At 38.5% G+C, this 20,054-nt stretch overlaps 1 protein-coding gene across 2 annotated transcripts in view; it reads right to left on the bottom strand.

The window, feature by feature from the left end:
- The window catches only part of LOC124721499, a 176,436-nt gene extending 157,861 nt beyond the window's left edge, over positions 1–18,575 (bottom strand). For both annotated transcript variants that reach the window (XM_047246511.1, XM_047246510.1), the window contains exon 1: positions 17,891–18,575. The gene's annotated coding sequence lies outside the window, so the exon portion shown is untranslated. The remainder of the gene's footprint in view (positions 1–17,890) is intronic.
- Between the last annotated feature and the right edge of the window lie 1,479 nt (positions 18,576–20,054).

Genomic DNA, 20,054 nt, shown 5'->3' with positions numbered 1-20,054 from the left:
ACCTCTCAGCTGTACTTGTTGGCAACTTGTAAGGTTATGGGGGGAGAGGAGGTGCAAGTGGGCTGCTTGACCCCCTACTGGAATCTGGAGTGTATACATTTTTATTTATTACAATATTCTCACACACTGCCACCAATGACTGTTTGTGAGTCTATTAAACAGTAGATTTTGCATTGAAAAGCCAGTGGGAAATACTGCTGTGGCTTTAATAATTACTGCATAAACTGGATTTGTGTTTTGTCATGCAGTTCATGAGATATTATGCCATTTCCTTGGCACTACCCTGCATATAAAGTGTACGGAAATCTGTACAGAGTAGAGCCAAAAGTGACACCCAAATCTTCACTTTATCGCTCCATCTCAAAGCTCTTATTAAGGTGCAGAGAAGGTAGACCTTGGCACCCGTATACTGCCAAAAAATCCTAGCATATCATGAACATGACTGCAGTACAGCTGCTTGGCTTCCATCCCCAATTCCCTCTAGCAAACCCTCTTCTTGTTGTACAATGCAATTACAAAATTAGGTTACGATTTTTCAGTGGATGAATGATACCCATGATGACTTCCTGAGTCTACATTCAGTTTTGCAAGACCAAAAAAAAAAAAAAAAAAAAAAACAGTTATACTACTCTGTAGGTATTTACATCTATACCCCTTTCGACCCAAATGCATCGCATAATAAGAGGAGGGATCACTGAATCAAAATGTGGCATTAATATTCATATTAATTATACAATACGATGAAGTTAGTATACACCAATGAAATCCGCTAGAATCATTTCAAACTAATGGAGTTGTATCAGCATTGGGTTTGAGGGAAATGCTATTACATAACAAATTTATACATGATGAATACGAAACAGCACACAGAAATAATCAATTACAGAGCTGAGCAAAAATTGAGAAACACAGTGTGGTGGTGGTGGTGGTTAGTGTTTAACGTCCCGTCGACAACGAGGTCATTAGAGACGGAGCGCAAGCTCGGGTTAGGGAAGGATTGGGAAGGAAATCGGCCGTGCCCTTTCAAAGGAACCATCCCGGCATTTGCCTGAAACGATTTAGGGAAATCACGGAAAACCTAAATCAGGATGGCCGGAGACGGGATTGAACCGTCGTCCTCCCGATTGCGAGTCCAGTGTGCTAACCACTGCGCCACCTCGCTCGGTCAAACACAGTGTGCCTCAATGTTCTGACCAATATTATTTATTCTCTATGTAAATTATTTCTGTTGGGATTTGTTGGACAAAATGTTTGTTACGTCAGCAGTGAGTTTTTGTGTACAGATCTCTTTGCTTGTTACATGTATTCTCAAATGCCTATGCTACATGTTCTATGGTATATGTTCTGTGTTATGTGGCTTTGTGTAGTGCTGGGAACACATTAAAATTTTTAAAATATATGTCCCTAAATAGTGTTTCTCCGTCAACATTATTTCTCTGAGCAAATATATAATCCAACACATTATGGGCCTAGGAAGACTGAATTAAATAAGTTTGACTAGCAAATGCCACAGACTGAGATGCTCATGGATCGAACGAATAACACAACTTGGAAGTTTGCAGTAGGAGCTTATCTACAGTTGGATGACCTTTGGGATGTCATTGATGAAACCTTAAAGTCCATGGATTCAGATTTTCAAAACAAAGATCATGAAGAAAAATCCAAATTAATTCCTCTAATTGATCCTGTAAACTATGTTTATATAGAAAAGGTCAGCACAGCAAGGAAGTATGGGACAATCTAGGACGAGCTTTTGAAGACAGGGGTTAAACTAGGAAAGTGGGTTGCTAAAGCTTATCATCAAGCTTTTAGATGAACGTAAAAATGGTGATGAATATGTAAACGAAATCATATCCACTTTGAAATGTCTAAGAATTATCAGATTCAGCACTGCTGAAGAATGAATTAGTACCTTGTTACTAGTGGGACTACCAAATAAGTACTCCCCCGAGATAATGGGCTTCGAGAGTTCAGGGATACCAATTACAGGTGATTGTGCAAAAGCAAGAATGTACAAGAATACTCTATCCAGGATAGGGAAACAGCTTTATATTCAAAATACAAAAAGAAGAAACGTGTTTCACGTTATAAATGCCAAGGAATGGGACGTTTGCACCACAGTGCATGGAAAAAAAAAAAAAAACTACACAAGAAAAAAGTCAAGTTTCAAAAGGTCCAGAAAGGAAGACAAGCAATCCAGACAATAAAGGTAAAGGCACTTACCGCATGTTATTCTTATGGCAAAACTGAAAGCAAGAGTACAAATTGGTTCCTGGATTCTGGAGCTTCTATGCGTATTACCAAAGACCAATCAGTTTTGTATGATGTTTCTCCAAAAATAAACATTGAAGTTTAAACAGTGGATGGTCCTCAAATACAAATGTGAACTGGTTGGAAAGATAAACTTCAATTTAAATGTTAAAGGTTAATCACAAGATATTACAACACATAATGTACATTAAATGAAGAACGTTGCTACAAATTTGCTTTCAGTGAGTGGTACAGTGAATAAGGGCAACCAGGTAATTTTTGATTTTAATGGTGAAGAAATAGTTGATTGGAGTGACAGGATGGTAGCCACAGAGAGTAAAGAAAGGCATTTTTAAAAATTAGATGTTTTCCAGTTGGAAATAGTTACCCAGTACATTCCGCAAAATTTTTTTTATGGCATCATAAAGGAAAGCAAGCCAGATTATCATTTAAAACAAGTAAAAATAGATTTACTAAGCTTCTGCAGCTGATGCACACAGACCTTTGTGGGCTTATGGAAGAAGATTCCATAGGAGGCAGTTGTTATTTCATACCTTGATTGATGATTTTTCAAGATACATCCATGTTTATTTCCTTGGAATCAATGACAAAGTGAGTTAAATATTTTCCAGTTTTCGTGCCAGTTGAAAGACAGACAGATGACAAGATAAAAGTTATCAAATCAGACAACGGTACCAAATATGTCGAAAAACAGTTTAAGCAATAATTAAGTGAATTAGTAATCTGACATCAAACTACAATTCGCTACAGTTCTGCTCAAATGCAGTAGCAGAACAGGCTAACAGAATGACTGTAGAGAAAACAGCACGCATGTTAAAGGATGCAGGATTACCAAAATGTTACTGGGCAGTAGCAGTATCAACTGCAGTGTATCTATAATAACGGATCACATACTAAAGCTGTACCAAACAAGACTCCAAATGAAATCTGGACTGGAAAGAAACCTGATCTTGATCATCTAAGAATTTTTGGTGTAAGGTCTCTGTACAAGTTCCTAAACAACTTAGAAGAAAATGGTATTCTAAATCTGAAAAATCTATTTTTATTGGATACTGTGAACATTCCAAGGGTTACAGATTAATAAATCCTAAAACCAAAAGGTACGAACTAATAGAGATGTAATATTCTTAGAATCTGGTGAAAACAAAACAAATGGTGAAAAAGTATTTGTAGCTATTAATCACGAAGATGATGTCCAAGAATATGCAAAGTCACCAGTAAATTTAGAAACTAAAGGACCTGAAGAAGTTGTTCAGGAACAACCAGATACGTTTATTGAAGATGAAATGGATAATGAGATCCAGGAAACACCTGCAGCGAGGATGTAAATTTAAGCCGTTCATCACATACAATAAAACCTAAGCTGTATCCAGATTAGGAGATTTATGTGGCTCCTCAAATGTTAACAATGATCCTCTTATAGCTGAAGCAGCCTTGACCTGCTCGAATGCAGATAATTGGAAGAAAGGTATAGAAAAGGAATTACAGTCTTTTTCCACGACTGATACTTATGAATGGGTTGCCGCACCACAAGGAAAGCAACCTGTACGAGTGAGATGGGTCTTTAGTATTGAAAACCTGGAAGATTCAAAACAAAATTTTATAGCTCATTTCATAGGTAAAGGCTGCTATGACACAGAGAACATAGACTATACACGAACATTCTCACCTCCAGTGAAATATGTTACTTAAACTATCTCCTGCTCCTTGCTGTAAAAGAAAATTTATTAATCTGCCATATGGAAGAAAAGACCACATAGCTCGATGGAGAATTGTAGGAAGACATTTCTGTGATTCTGCCAGAGGAAGCCGAGAAAACTCCTAAAGAAAAGAATAAGAACTGACATCCGAAAAGGAGTATGTATGGTCTTAAACAGAGTGGATACTGTTGGAATCGATGCTTATGATAAAACATCCTGGTATATATCACAGAAGGAATGGCAAAGAAACTATAATTTTGGCTATATGGGTTGACAATAGTTCAAAGAATAGTTTCAAGAAACAACTTTAATCTGAATTTGATATGCATGCTTTAGGTGAAGTGAAACAGTATCTTGGTATGAAGATCATAAGAAGTGACAAGGGAGAAGACTTGTTAATTGACCAATCTATGTACAGGAAGGGAATACTAGAAGAATTTGGCACGAATAATTGCAAGCCAGTTTCCACACCTATGGAACATGGTGTGGAGTTGTTAGTGGCAGAAGAAGATGAAATGTGTAAAAATAAAGTAACTTATTTGGAGGCAGTGGAAAGTCTTTTATATTTAGCTCAAACTTTTGAGGCAAGATATTGCCTTAGAGTATTATTATCAAAGTAGTTTTTGTAAAGACCCAAGAATTAAACACTGGGTTGCAGTTTATTCGGAAAAATGATACTGACAGTGAATTCTAACTTCACTTCTATACGTTTGACTAGTGTAACCTGCAACCATTAACAGTTAAGCACACGTAAAATACATCGTAAATTAGTGTTACACTACAATATCTGAGTAAATCAGTGTTACAATACAACTTCTGAGCCCTTCTTACATACAGTTTAGTTAGCAGAAAGCTAAAACTCACCCCGCCATCTGCTTAAGTTCCTTAGCTTGTTGTGGGCTTTAGTGATCGTGTACTGTAAACCCATTGGTTCCTATAAAGTAGAGTTCGTATTTGTGCTTTACATTCTGAGCTCTTATTGTTAGCTAAAGGTTTTGGTTTGTACCTGCCTCTGTCAGTGTACAATACTCAGTATTTACGTTTATTAGTGTCATTTAGACTCAGTACATTTAAGGTAGCAGTTTTATAATTTTATTAGGTCATTTCTGTGTGTATGTAAATGCTTCTTTACATTACAAATACAAGGGATAATCAGTAGGTGTAGCTTACCATAGGTTACTCTTCAATTCGTTAATAATATTCACTAGATAGCCCATAGCAGTTTACTGTAGGTCACTGTCTTATTCTTTAGTATTCACTAGATAGGCCCTAGCAGGAAAATAAGCACCAGATCTAGCTTCTGCCATGAATTTTTATTTTCATTATTGAGTGTCCTTTCTGCCAACTAGAGTGTAACTGTAAACCTTGTGTGGCAGTAGGTCTCCTTACGTTTCTTATAGTAAATCAGTTATTAGCTAGATGAATAGGGACTGTGTCTGTTGTGTGCGGATACAGGAGGAGTTGGCCACAGTCCAAACGCAGCTGGAAACTTTGTTGACCACAGTCAACAAGCTCCTGAGTGCCACCTTGAGGTGTGGTGGGGATGGGGTGCCTGGGGCAGCCTCTGCTGTACTAGATGTGCAGGGGGGACGTCACAGCTCTCTGTCACTGAGCCAACATCAGGTGCGACTGAGCCAGCCGGCCCACTCTCACCTCACTGTGGGTGGCGGACTGTGTCGAGGTCTCGAGCCTCAAGGCAAAGGCTGCATGGGGGACGCAGGCTACTGCCAAATCCCATGCACTTTGCTAATAGATTTAGTGTGATATCTGATGCTGGGGGGGGGGGGGGGGGGGGGAGGCTTTGCTGGATCAGAATGCGCCTTCTGCCAGGATAGTGGCCGCTCCTTCGGCAACGTCTGGACAAGCATGCGGGGGCAGGGGTTTGCTAGTTACTGGGGGCTCCAATGTTTGGCGGCTAGGGTGAGGAAAAATTCCAATGTTCACTCGGTGTGCTTGCCAGGGGGCCTTTCCAGGATGTGGAAGAGGCTCTTCCGACAGCTATTGAGCACGCAGGGTGCAGCCAGCTGCAGATTGTTGGCACGTGTCAGCACCAACAATGCCTGTTATTGGGATTCCAAGGAAATCCTTGGGTGCTTTCGACAGCTGGCTAAATTGGCAAAGGTGGCCTCCATCTCTCGAGGAGTGGAAGCCAAGCTGACGATTTGCAGCACTGTACCCTGGGTGGATCAGGGTCCTCTGTTTTGGAGTCGAGTGGAGAATCTAAACCAGAGGCAACATCGACTCTGTGACGAAAATGGTTGTAGATTCCTCAACCTACGCTATGGAGTGGAGGGTTGTAGGACATCTCTCGATAGATCAGGGGTGCACTACACACAGGAAGCAGCTATATGGGTAGCACAGTACTTGTGGCGTGCACATGGGTTTTTTTCAGATTAGGTTCCTCCCCATGGGAGACACACCGTTGGCCTGAAAAATTACCAGTTCATGTCACTGATGTGGGTGTGCCAATTGTAAAAATTGTTAGTTCGTCTAAACAAGTCATTCCAAAGGATTTAAATATGCTACATCTAATGTTAGTAAATTGTCTAAGAGTCTGTAGCGAGGTCCCCGAGTTACTCTCTGAAATAAACAGTAGGAATGCCAATATTGCATTAGGTACCAAAAGCTGGTTGAAACCAGACATAAATAGCAGTGAAATTTTGAAATCGGATTGGACAATGTTTAGGAAGGATAGGACTGATGCTATGGGAGGTGGTGTGTTCATTGCAGTTAAAAGCTGTTTAAATGCAGTTGAGATCAATACTGGGTCGGACTGTGAAATAGTCTGGATAAAGCTGACCTTTGTATTAGGATGTTTTTATAGACCACCAGGATCTGCAACAAACGTCGCAGAACATTTCAGGGAAAGTCTTCAGGACATAGGAAATAAATATTCAAATTAGCCATCAGTTATAGGTGGAGACTTTAATCTGTCATACACTGATTGGGAGAATTACACTCTTATCACAGGGGGCAGAAGCAAAGATTCGTGTGAAGTTATTCTAGAAGTGCTCTCAACATACAACCTTGAGCAATTGGTTAGAAAACCAACTCGAGATGGGAACATATTAGATATCTTCGCAACAAACAGACCTGATCTTAATGAGGAAGTTAATCTAGAAGAAGGTATTAGCAACCATAATGTCGTTGTGGCTTCTATGTCAGTGGAAGTTCCACAAAAAACCAAAGAAACATCACAGAGTTTTCTTGTTTGGGAAAGTAAATAAAAGTGTCATTAATGAATATCTTCATAGTCAGCTCCAAGCATTCACCGCGGGACACAAAGATATTGAGCATCTTTGGTCAGAATTTAAAGGTATTGTCCACCACGTGCTAGAGAAGTATGTGCCTTGCAAAAATACAAGGAAAGGAAAGGATCCAACTTGGTACAACAAACATATTAGGAAGTTGCTGAGAAAGCACAGAATTTTGCACAGTTGTTCAAAACGTAGTCACTGACCCGCTGACAAACAGAAATTATGTAAAATGAAAGCAGCTGTCAAAAGGTCAATGGGAGATTCTTTTAATGAATTTGAAAGCAATATTTTATCTGCAGATTCTAAAAATAACCCCAAAAAATTTTGGTCGTACGTAAAATCTATGAATACTACAAATAATTCAACACCTTCTCTTGCTGACAGTACGGGTAATGTAATGGATGATGATAAACAGAAGGCAGAAATTCTAAACCTAGCTTTTAAAAACTCATTTACGGTAGAGGACTGCACACCATTACCCCTTTCATTTATTGAACAAATGCAAGGATGGCTGACATAGTGTTTAGTGTATCTGGAACTGTAAAACAGTTAAGATCCTTATACGCCAGGAAGGCCACGCTACCAATATAGCACCATTCTTATCCATCTTCTATCAGAGATCATTGGAACAGCGGAAAGTTCTACGGGGCTGGAAGAGGGCCCAGGTCATACCAATCTATAAAAAGGGGAGAAAATCGATGCACATAATTACCGGGCAATTTCACTGACATCGATTTGTTGTAGAATCATGGAACATATTTTGTGTTCAGACATAATGACCTTTCTAGACTCTGAGACGCTCATCTGCAGAAACCAGCACGGTTTTAGGAAACAGCAGTCATGTGAGACACAGCTGGCCCTCTTTGTGCATGATATACAACAGGCTCTAGATACCAGCTCCCAGGTTGATGCCTTATTTCTCGACTTCTGAAAGGCGTTCGACTCAGTTCCGCACTGTCACTTGCTCCAAAAAGTGCGCATTTATGGTCTATCCAATGACATATGCGGTTGGACAGAAAGTTTTCTGACAGACAGAGAGAGAGCAGTATGTCATCCTGAATGGGGTGACTTCAACAGAAACAAGCGTAACTTCATGTCTGCCCCAGGGCAGCGTAATAGGTTTGCTGATTTTTACGATTTACATAAACGATCTGGTTGATGGTATTGACAGTGGCATTAGACTGTTTCCCGATGATGCTTTAGTCTACAGGAAAGTAGTATCACATGAAAGTTGTGAACGAATCAATGAGTATTTGCAGAAAATAAATGTGTGGTGTAATGACTGGCAGTTATCTCTTAATATTAGTAAGTGTAACCTAGTGCGTGTAACAAGACGAAAATCCCCATTAATGTACAAGTACAAAATAAATGCAAAGTCTTTGGAAGCGGTAACATCTGTAAAGTATCTGGGTGTGACTATTCGAAATGATCTCAAATGGAATGATCAGATTACATAAGTAACGGGCAAGACGAACTCTAGATTGCGGTTTATAGATAGAATCCTGAAGCGATGCAGTCCTTCAACAAAGGAAATTGCTTACAATACATTAGTTCGTCCAGTCTTAGAGTACTGTTCATCTCTATGGGACCCTTACTAGTTGGGTCTGATTCAAGAGATTGAGAAGTTCCAAAGAAGATCGGCAAGATTCGTGACTGGTACATTTAGCCATCGCGAGAGTGTTGCAAATCTGATTGAAAGTTTGAAGTGGGACACACTTGCAGATAGACGATGTGCTAATCAGAAGGGGCTGCTCACTAAATTCCAAAATCCGATCTTCGCCGAGGATGTAGAGTATATATTATTACCACCAACTTTGAAATCGCGCAATGATCACCATTCAAAGATAAGAGAAATTAGAGCTCGTACTGAGGCATTCAGACAGTCGTTTTTGACTCGTGCGATCCGCGGGTGGAACAGAGGGTGGGGGGTGGGGGGGGGGGGGGGGGGAAATTACGACATTGACGTGAATTGTGCCCTCCGCCACACACCACTTGGTGGCTAGCGGGGTATATATGTAAATATAGTTAAAAGAATATATAGAAATTTAAAAGGAACTGTTGACAACAAATTAAGGTACTACAATACAGGAAACTGGAATCTGTAATGTTACAGTGACGCAGACTGGGGAAATGAGCTGTATAACAGACATTCTATTGCAGGTAGCTGTTCCAAGTTGACAGGATGATTAATATCCTGGTCTTGCAAGAAACACAGAATAGTGACTTGAATACTGTTTAGGCTGAATATACGGCATTGTCTTTCACCATACAAGAAGTGCTATGGTAAGGGCTCTTAATAGGCGATATTGAGCCACATGTAATTATTGAGCCAACCAACACGTTTTGTGACAAAACGGGAGCAATCAAGTTAGGTCAAAACCAAACAACAGGTGTGTGGTCCAAGCACATTTATATTAGGCAACATTTTATTAGGTACCACACAAACAGACAAATATTACAATACTCTTATGGTATATTAATAATTTTTACTTATGGACCGTCTGACAGCAACTGAATAAAACACAATTTTAGTGCCATACGCATTTCGCCTTTATTTTCTGCAAGGCATCATCAGTGGCAGGTTGCGTGGACAATTTCCTACATATTACGCTCCTGTTGCATTTTTAGTGTTGTTCTTCTTCTTATGAATGCAAATTTTGACAGTCGTCAACAGAAACCAAAACATTGCTTTAAAAAAAGCGTTCTGTGCATAGTGTTGTGGAATGGCGAAAAAAACTGCAAATTGGCGTTCATAAGAAGAAGAAGAACACTAAAAACGCAACAGGAGAGTAATATGTAGGAAATTGTCCACGCAACCTGCCACTGATGATGCCTTGCAGAAAATAAAGGCGAAACGCATATGGCACTAAAATTGTGTTTTATTCAGTTGCTGTCAGACGGTCCATAAGTAAAAATTATTAATATACCGTAATATTACACGCAACTGAGGAAGACAAGACTATAAAAGTTGAAGATTACAATACTCTATTTGTGTACAGAGGAAATGCTTTCTGATTTATTGACCAAGCCTCTCGGTAAAGACATATTCCAGAAATCGGTAAAACTGTATGGTTTAACAACATAACATTCCATGCATAGTGGTTTGAGGTGGTGGTGTATTCAGTATTATTGTGAGCACATAAAAATACTTTCAAGGGCAGGTTTTGGGATTTGGTGAACAAAATATTTGTTATATCAATAGTGAGTTTATGTGTACAGATCTCTTTGCTCGTTATATGTATTCTTAAATATGTATGCTAGATGCTCTGTGCTATACACCTTTGTCTAATATGCCTTTGTACAGTGCTGGGGACACATTACACATAGTAAAATATATGTTCCTAAATAGTGTTTCTCCATCAATATTACTTCACTGTGAAATATCATCATGTAGGACAGTTTTGGATAGTTTCCAGCCTCTGTTTGGAACATAAGCCTCTCCGTGTCTTCTGTCTTCACTTTGGTCCAGTCTTGTCCTTTCTTCTGGACGCATTCCTCCAGCCATCTGTCTCTTAGTCTTCCTCTTGGTCTCTTTCTTTCCAGTTTCATCTTGTGTATTCTCCTGGGTATCCTCTTCTCCCCCATTCTCTTAAAATGCCCATACCATCTCAACCTTCATTTCTCTATCTCCTCCTGTGATGGTTCCACCTTCATTAACTGTCTGATCCTCTCATTTCTTAACCTGTCTATCTTTGTCACTGCAATACTGTTCCTCAAGAATTTCATCTCACTAGCTTGTACTTTGCTTTTCTCTCTTCCTTTCATACCCTAGGTTTCAGATGACTCCATATCAGGCTTCTGACACTCTTCCGAAATGCTTCTGCTTTTCTCCCCTGCTCATTTATTTCTCTGTCATTTTTTCCATCTTCCTGTATCAGGCTTCCTAGGTACTTGAAACTCTCCACTCTCCTCAATCATTCCCCACCAACTGTTATTCCAGTTTTTCCTCTCTTCTTCATTCTTGTTGTGATAATCATCTCACTCTTACTTATACTAAATTTCATCCCATACGAAGTAGGGGATTGCCTGTAGGAATGAGGTACAGTGGGGACTGTGTGTGCCTCGGGACCGCTACGGTAGCTGTGAAGGTCCTACAGGAACCGTGAAAAGCGACGGCTGACAGGGCTCTGGTGAAGCTACGGCACGCTAAGCGAGCCAGTAGTGGATTACGATTTCTGTTTTCAAAACTAGAACAGGCCTTGGAAAGGACTGTGAAATATATACTGCAACAATTTTCCACACAATATAAATAAGAAACTTACAATGTATGCCGATGAAAACATAATTTAGCTGTTCTACACAAACAGAGCAGGAGCTTGAAAAGATAGCAGTCCTGAATATTGGAAAAGCAAATAAGAATCAATGACAAAACAAGATTTTATAATCAACCTAAAAAAATATACACAATGTTTCAAACTGAACAGAGAAAAAAAAACTGAAATAAATGGAGAGGCAGTTAATGTAGCATGCAGCAATTTTGGGAACTATTATCGATAAGTATCTGACATATGGGTGGGTTGGGGTGGGGGTGGGGAGAGCCTGTAGATGCTCTATGTAAAATGATAAGCACGCAGATCTTCCCGAGCCAAAAAATGACAAATGGTGTGGAAGAGTAAGTTCTCAGGAAAATTTGTTATATTTCCACATCTGTTCTGTTCAATTGTTACATAAGAGAGTACATTGTGTAGCTATACTGCTCAGATAGTCCTGTATACAATACAATGACAGTTTTATCCTCCCACCTCCTCCCCCCCCTCCCACGCGTGTGTGTGTGTGTGTGTGTGAGTGTGTGTGTGTGAGAGAGAGAGAGAGAGAGAGAGAGAGAGAGAGAGAGAGAGAGAGAACGAAACCTTCTTAATAAAACTACATAATAAAAGGGAAGGAAAATTATTACACAAGGCAGTGAAACTCCTGACAATGAATGCTCCAGAGGAAGAAGGGGCATGCGGTTTTTTTAATAAGCTATCTAACTAAATTAAAGAAATCATAGGAATTAAAAATCATTAAAAATGTTTGAAGTGTATCTTACACAGAAATGCACTTACATATGAGTTCAATGTAACTTAATTTCAGCTGTTACATTAGAGCAGGAAATATGTAATAAATATGTTTCAAAGACGTTTTATGCACCATTAGAATGTGATTTCTCACTGTAAATTTAATTTATGTTCATTGTAATCAGGCCCTGACTGAATGTAAAATGGTATATGCAGTCATAATATTGATATTTCTTTCATCTTGGAGTGTCTGCACACAAAATTGTATGACATACCCAGTGAGATAAGCTGAAGCTTGTCACCTAGAATACACAGGCTAAGAATGCATAAATTCAGCTATCAGGGTATTTTATCTTCAAAAAACAATAGTGACTGGATAACTGTCAATTGAATGAAACACAACATGTTTTGTACTTCTCAACAGACTTAGTTCTTAGTGTGAGATATGGTGTGAAACTCAAAAAATTAGTCCATAAATAGGCCTATCACTAAATTCAAGGCACCTGCCTACTGCCACATTCTCTGTCTGTACATCAAGGCTAATCTCAGGAACTACTTTAGAGATTTTGATACATTCTCACAAATAAACAGACTGATTCAAATGGACGGTTCAAGTATTTAATTTAATACAGTTAGACCAGACAAGTCATTTGGTCATATATACCTGGTGCTACTCATGATGAAGCCATGGCAGATTGCTATTTCTATAATAAACTGCAATTTTTAGGACCTTGCCCCCTTTTACATAAATTTCTGTGGACATCCATGGCTCTACTCACTATATTCAATATCTACAGCAAGAATTTAAGAATGCTGAATTGAAATAAATTTCAAAGCTTTCAATATTCTTTCTCTAACATGCATTTACATTAGCTAGACACTGCAGTTTTTAACAGCAATGTAACAAAAAAAAAAACGATACACTCCTAAAGGAAAGTGATACTACTATCCCACCATAATCATGCAAAGATACTAGTTTGTGCTAAAAATGCACACTAAAAATGACCAAAAATTTATAGCAACCTCTTTCAAAGTATGAACAAGATATACAAAAGCACTATTTAAGAACAAACAATCCCACTGGAGGAATATCCGCAACTGAGAATTATAGCAGAGCTTTAAAATACCACTCCAGTTGTATTGATCTTTTTATTTTACAAAGCTTAAACCAAGACCAGTTTCAAGCTCTTACGCGCCCATCATCAAGTGTGATAACTTTGTGCCGTGACTGCAAGTGTCGCAATGGACAAGTAGAGGACACGGTGTACCATCAGCGAGAAAATAATCTTACAACTGAAGCAATATTTCCAACCTTGACAATTTAAGAAATTGTTCAAGTCGTATCTGCAGTGACACAGGTTTTATTATCGCACAGTGTGTTTGTAACATTAAAATTACAGGTATGGTATCAGTTACATATTTTTTGGGACATCTGGTATGCAAATAAAATGGAAAATGTGGGGAAAATGCAGCAGTAATCTAATTACATACATATGTGGATTTGTTGTCAATAGATACAATGAAAGACAAGCCCCAAAAACTAATTTTTATACCAAACATTCACAATGGATAAAGACGTAAAATATATGGTGTGACAGCATTAGCAAGAGAGTTCATTTCATTGCGGGCCACATATTTATTTTGTCCCTGAATATCCGCAGCTAAATTATACCTACTTTTGGAGAATGAAACCTTCACTCAGCAGCAGTAGCTGTTTTGAAACTTCCTGACAGTTTCAAACTGTGTGATGTAGCAGGACTCAAACTTCGATTTGCCCATCATTGCCCACAATTGCAACATTCTGAGTTCTAGTATCAAACTGCAACACAGTTTTAATCTGCCGGGAAATTTTGTATCTTCTTTAGCTCACATAAACGAAATGTAAAACAAGTTCTCGACATCTAATGGATGTATTATCCTTCCACATAAAAATACTTACACACCAAAGATAGATGAAGAGTGGACAAGCACATAAATACGACTGAACCTACAGTTAAGCCTTTATGACAACATCTTCCTTGAAGAGAAGAGATAATTCTCAGGAAGGATATTATTTGAAACTTAGCTACACAATTAAATCTTATTTAAAGGCCTGTCTACATGAAACAGCTGAACGAGGTGGTGAGTGAAAATCGTTAGTCTATGCACTGTTTGTATTCCACTTACGACTTTCAGTGTCCACATTTCTACTATGGAGATCAAAATTTTCATCAATGACATTAGTTGTATTTGAAACACTGTAATGACTTTTTAAATGACTGAAATGTGTTCAAGGAATTCGGAAGAAAAAGTGAAGTAGTACAACAAACAAGTACTGCATTGGAAATTTGGAGAAAGCACTGCTTTCCTCATCTCCTGTGGGAATAAGACTACTTCTCTCTCGAAAATAAAATTCAGTAAGTAGACAATAATAAGCACACCTGCTCAAAAATTGTCATCTCTGTCAAGTACGCACCTAAAAGCATATAATACTAATTTTAGCCTAGATAACATCTGCAAATCACTGTGGACCAGATTTATAAAATGTGTCTGCATAGGAGATGTTGACACTGACACCACATTGGCAACAACAAATTCTGAAATTCGAACAGACAGTATGGTGTGGTCCCTTCGTACTTTGTACTCCATTAAAAAATAAAACAGTGCTCAATCCAAATGTCTGTTTTAACACTGTAGTGCTTTAGTAGACATGGTCCCACCTGTGGTTTGCCAATACCTTTTTTCCGAATTATGAACTGATTTACATTACTAGTTACAGAAAAATCAGTTTATAGTGGACTTTAAACCATGGTGTAACTTGACATATTTCACATTAGTTACCAATTTAGACACCAAGTGGTATGCATTACTCCATTTGGAGGGAGGAAGAGGAAGTTGTGATGTTTAAAGAACTATTTAGGCATTTGCCTGAAGTTACTTAAAGAAATAACAGAAAAACTATCTTAGGAGGGGCAGCTAAATCATAAATAGGAATCCACAGTCACAACCAGTGCACAACAAGTCTCATCTTGTAAAGATTTACGGCAGGAAGAAGAATATGGTTATAAAATTCAATCACTTCAAACAAGGGATATATATCTGCATAATTAAAACATCTACAATATATCAGAGAGCCCCTTTCTCTGAAGACTATTTTACATACAGGTAAAGTTATATTTACTAGACTATACCACCAATTAAGTTACCAGTTCTCTTCAGTTTACCATTATTGTAAATGGATCTACTGAAGCTGGAGAACATAATGAGTACAAGTAAGAAGGAACCTCTTGCACCCACTGACTGACTGAAAATGGGCCGAGGTAGGATGGTCTTCACGGGTCTAGTGCAGCAGGGGATACAACCCGTCAGCTTTGGACAAGGACGTCACAAGCCGCCAGAGAGCAGTTTACCATTTTCGCTTTTGCTGTTATGTTTCAGTTTAGTTTTTTTACTGATTGCTTAATAAAGTGGATCTGTTTATTCTATCTCGTGAGATTTTTTTTTAAAAAAGTCAAAAAACACTTATCAGCCACTGAAGGGAGCTACAACACTAAGAAGAATCGCTTCTCGATTGGCCACTTGTGACGTCATTGTCCAAAGCCGACGGGTTGTATCCCCTGCTGCACTAGTCCCGTCTTCACATACTGCAGCAATTTCTGTCTCATGGGAGCTTAAACCATAGCCTGTCCCATTTAGTCAGGATAGCCTTCCTGAAATAATTCTGACACATGCACACCAGCACATTTCACATTTTCTACAATTATATTTTTACTACAACTCTGTAAAATGCAATTTACTTGTATATGAACTTGATTGTACAAGTAATACTCAAAGGATAATTTTCAGGAACTTGGACTTATAAATCATAAAATGTTCGTGTCCTTATAATATATTCTTATTGGCTCACAAAGTGCACGAGTAATTAAGGGAATGAGCATGGCAAATTGAAGGAAGTCACTGTTAGACCTCTGTACGGTGGATAACTTGACATACATTTATAATTTTTACAGTCATTCTGAGTATTAGCTTGTGTCTTCTTTGGTAAGGCACATCATAATATTCTGTATGATAAGATAAATAAAAGTATGATGACACACACACACACACACACACACACAGGGACGGTGATTTAATCAGCGTGATCTTACTGGAGGTGGAATGCCCTTGCTTTCTTTCGACCTTTGATCTGACTGATCCAGGAAATCATAGGGGGGGGATTATAAATTCACTATGTACTCCCTACCATGTTACAAGCTGACATATTCAAGTACACAAAACAATGTCAGTATCAGCAGAAGTCGCAAGTAAAAGAAAGAATATCCTAGCACCAACTGGAGATTGAGCCCTATTACAGTACCAGAATACCATATAGAGTCAATATATTACTCTTGTTTCCAAAGAATAATATTTTTGAGGAAACCACCATTGAGACAATAACTGTGGACTGGTTAAAATAAAACTATTATAATTACGAGTGTATTTCAAAGCCCTATATTTTTTTGTGCATATATTTAAAGAATGTGGACTACTACAATCCTCTCAAATTCATATTATTTTCTAATCAACAATTCACCACAAGCAAAGAATGAAAGTGGCATTCATAATACTACAGGAAATCAATCATCACACTAATATGATGAATCCAATTTGGTACAGAAACAAGTATAAAACACACCAAAGCCAATTTGCCAAAATAACAACAAATAAAATGCCATGCAGAAAGTTAGAATTTTGTCATGTGTTATTAGAGTATTAGATCGGACAAAAGATTCAAAAGATCAATGTAGACCTACTGTACTGGTTGGACCATTCACTAGTACAGTGTGGCATGACCGCCACCATGACAGCTTACCTACAATAGTAATTTGCAATATCCACCGAACTGTGGCTTGGACCTCAACCAATACATTCTTGTGTTGTGGAAAAGGTATAAAGAAAGAATTAGTCTTCATACCTAGACTATACCTCCACATTCCCTCTTTTGAAAGAAAAGAGTGGTGTTCTTTGTATTTTCTAATACGAAGGAGACAAGTGGACAAGAGAAAAATATGAACTGCATGCTGTGAACTGTGCACAATTATTACAGTTTTCTTTCCCAAATAAATCAGCCCACAGTGTTTTATACTCAGGCCTACATTGATTATAATGTTCAAATATCTATTAGTGTACAGCATACAGGCACGAGAGCCATAGAAAAAGATATCTTGGATTCATACTTTGAGTGCTCTATGATGTGTGTATACACTACTTCTATTTGTTATCTGTACAAGTTATATAAAAATATCATTGAATGATATAATGTTTCCAGTTACTCAAAATGCTAATAACAATATAGGTTATCTGATGCTACTGAAAGAAGAAAGAAATAACACATTCAATAATATGTGTAGAATACTACACACAATGCACACACTATGTCAGACAAATGTTAGCAAATATTAGTATCACCCACAGGTCACATCTAAACCTTTGTCTTCAGCATAGGCAGCTTTTTCATCTGTTTACATGTATCCTGTCAAGTGTTGTTTACCTTCAATTTGTATGAGCGTTTATACGCAGTTTTAACTAACGTAAAACACACAACAATTTCACCTCATTCAGTCGGTTTCCTTATTTGTAAACTACTCTGCTACATCTCTAGTTCAGAGATCAAAAGATTTTATCTTCATATAATTGTTCCACTTACTTTACAAGCTAAAAAATCCCTGGTGCTGATCAATTACATAGCCGTCGGATTGCTTCTGCATACCACCGGAAAACAATTTATTAGTGTTAAACAACAAGAAATGCATTCATCATCGGTGGGCGTCTGCCAAACACTGGATTTGGTCTCTCAGAGGTCCATAAACAAACCTCTGGAAAACGTATCTGTGAGATCCTTCAAAACCGTCCAAAATTTGGGCATTACTTCGTGAAAGGCTCATGTCCACATGCACTTTGGCACTAAATCATTCTGGGATGCGTAACTAACACACACACACAGTACATAGTCTGATGCACAACTACTGTTTAAAACGAACGTTATTTCTCACGAGATGTTCATTGCGACGGCGTCGGTACAAGAAATTGTACTGATTTCCTCCCGGCATATTAGTTACACTCTATCTTTTTTCTGCAAGTCTTATTCACTTTTATATCTCAAACATTATCAGGGTACAACCAAAACAATGAGTTCACTTCCCACTTCGAAAGTATATAATTACCGCACACTGTAGTAATAATGTAGAAAAATAGACTGTATTTTTACGTTTCGTCTCAAATCACTTTTTTAATTCCTAGCCGAGTTTTTAAATTAGTGCAGAGTTACAATGTCAAGTTTCACACGCAATTTTCATTCATTGTGCAGCCTCCACTGAAATGGAAGATAAACCTTACACTGAGTCAACTGCTTCCCCCACCACATTCAGTGACATCCGCTTGTACGTGTTGTACGTTATCTGTCGGTAGTTCCTTACTGTTCTCCGAAATTGCTTACTTCATAGCTTAGTCAGAATGAAATTATCTCAACAGACTTATTCGTCAGATCCTTATGTACGTAAGGTCTAACATAGAAATGACATTAACGATATTTAAGGAAATGTTACCGGTAGACTACGGACAGGTGTACAATAGATTTGAAGCTAACCTACTGTTTTAAGTAGTTAGATTAGTCACTTGCGAAACCTGTATTTATAAGTACTATAAATAATCCGTGATTCTTTTACAAAACAAACTCCAATTAAAAACAGATTAAGGTACAATGGCAGTGGTCTAATTATCAAGAGAGTGTAAATTTCATTGTTGATGGAGTGGCCGGGAATAAGGTAAATTACAGTGCATTACCACCCTACACCAATGGTGTGTAAGACGAAAGTTATTTTAGCGCAGACTAAAAATGTTTCTTCTTGGAAAATGTGTTTACAATTTAAGCCAATAATATTCGGCCCCACTCCGCAGCTCGTGGTCGTGCGGTAGCGTTCTCGCTTCCCGCGTCCGGGTTCGATTCCCGGCGGGGTCAGGGATTTTCTCTGCCTCGTGATGATTGGGTGTTGTGTGATGTCCTTAGGTTAGTTAGGTTTAAGTAGTTCTAAGTTCTAGGGGACTGATGACCATAGATGTTAAGTCCCATAGTGCTCAGAGCCATTTGAACTTTTTATTCGGCCCCAGACATACTAATCACTCTCGAAATTGCTGAATATATTTATACGATTGTTAACAGGTGCACTAACATTACTGTATGTGTTTGTACGCTAGGATGTTTCCTAAAGGAAGGTGATTAGGTCAACCACGTAATTAACGAGTGACATCTTGGCCTCTCACGTCCGATGCGGTATCGTCACTGCAGTGTTAGTCAATGTCTCAGCTGCGTACAAAATGGCCATATCCGTATACGAATACATGAACTTCGCGTTCTTAGAATACTAGCCTTCACTTCAGATCGTTATTGTAATGTCGACGGGCTGTTTCACCATTGTTGCGCATACATTTGGTTGAGCGGTGAGGTGATGGGTTCACACACAATATCGCAATACAGCCATGGGGCGCTCCTCAATCCAACTTTATATATTGTATGGACTGTTGAAAATCAAAGTTCTACACCACGAATAATTAAAGTATTAACAACATACAGACGATAAAAGCCTACATTCAATGCTTATGACCCTCTGGGATAGCAACCGCAGCCTACACCAGGAGTCAGTAACATTTTAGACGAGTTGCTACGTCATACAGCTTCAGCTACCTGCGTTCGTGTAGTCGCTGCATATTGCAACATTTCAAATACGACAGTAGTAACAGTGACGATTAAGCGTTTCCGGCTACTGTAGAAAGACTGCACCCGAAGTGTAGGCACATCTATAGGTTTGTACTTG

Source organism: Schistocerca piceifrons, chromosome X (genome assembly GCF_021461385.2).
Source record: "Schistocerca piceifrons isolate TAMUIC-IGC-003096 chromosome X, iqSchPice1.1, whole genome shotgun sequence".
Taxonomy (NCBI): Eukaryota; Metazoa; Arthropoda; class Insecta; order Orthoptera; family Acrididae; genus Schistocerca; species Schistocerca piceifrons.
This window is presented reverse-complemented; position numbering and strand designations above follow the sequence as displayed.